We start from the raw sequence: 1022 nt of genomic DNA on the forward strand, positions 1-1022 counted from the left end.
TCCATCAGGATCCTTCCTACCCTATCTCTGACAAGTGGTCATTTTATCTTCACCTGTGATGGAGGTCACTTGCCGAGTGTGGTCCTTCTACTTTCAAATAGCCACAATTATTAGGCAATTTTTCTGTATGTTTAGCTGAAATCCGTTTTCCTGAAACCTCCTTCTACCTTCCCAAGTCCTGGCCTCCCTCCCAAGCTCAGCTCAAGTTCTATCATCTCCAAAAGCCAACTTCTTCCAAATTCTATGATCCATCCTTCCCTCTCCATCACCAGTTTTTAGCACATAATTTTTCAAATAAATTTCCTTGAATATGTCTTAGTTTTTATGCTACATACTAAATTATATGAAGAATCATGAAATCATAGGTGGAAGTGACTTTAGAATCCAACTCCTTCATTCTTTCTTTTTTTTTTTTAATTAAAGCTTTTTTTATTTACAAAACATATACATGGGTAATTTTTCAACCTTGACTCTTGCAAAACCTTTTATTCCAAATTTTCTCCTCCTTCCCCTCCACCCCCTCCCTTAGCTAGCAGGTAGTCCAATACATGTTAGATATGTTAAACTATATGTTAAATCCAATATATGTATACATATTTATACTATTATCTTGCTGCCGATCAAGAAGGAAGAAAAAAAAAGTGAGAAAGAAAACAAAATGCAAGCAAATAACAACAGAGAGAGAGTCAGAAGCTATGTTGTGGTCCACACTCAGTTCCCAAGGTCCTCACTCTGGGTGTAGCTGACTCTTCATCACTGAACAAGTGGAGCTGATTTGAATCATCTCATTGTTGAAGAGAGTCACATCCATCAGAATTGATCTTCATATAGTGCTGTTGTTGAAGTGTATAATGATCTCCTAGTTCTGCTCATTTCACTCAGCATCAGTTCATGTAAGTCTCTCCAGGCCTCTCTGTATTCCTCCTGCTGGTCATTTCTTACAAAGCAATAATATTCCATAACATTCATGTACCATAATTTACCCAACCATTCTCCAATTGATGGGCATCCATTCATCTTCC

This window comes from Sminthopsis crassicaudata, chromosome 5, assembly GCF_048593235.1.
Source record: "Sminthopsis crassicaudata isolate SCR6 chromosome 5, ASM4859323v1, whole genome shotgun sequence".
In the NCBI taxonomy this organism is placed as follows: domain Eukaryota; kingdom Metazoa; phylum Chordata; class Mammalia; order Dasyuromorphia; family Dasyuridae; genus Sminthopsis; species Sminthopsis crassicaudata.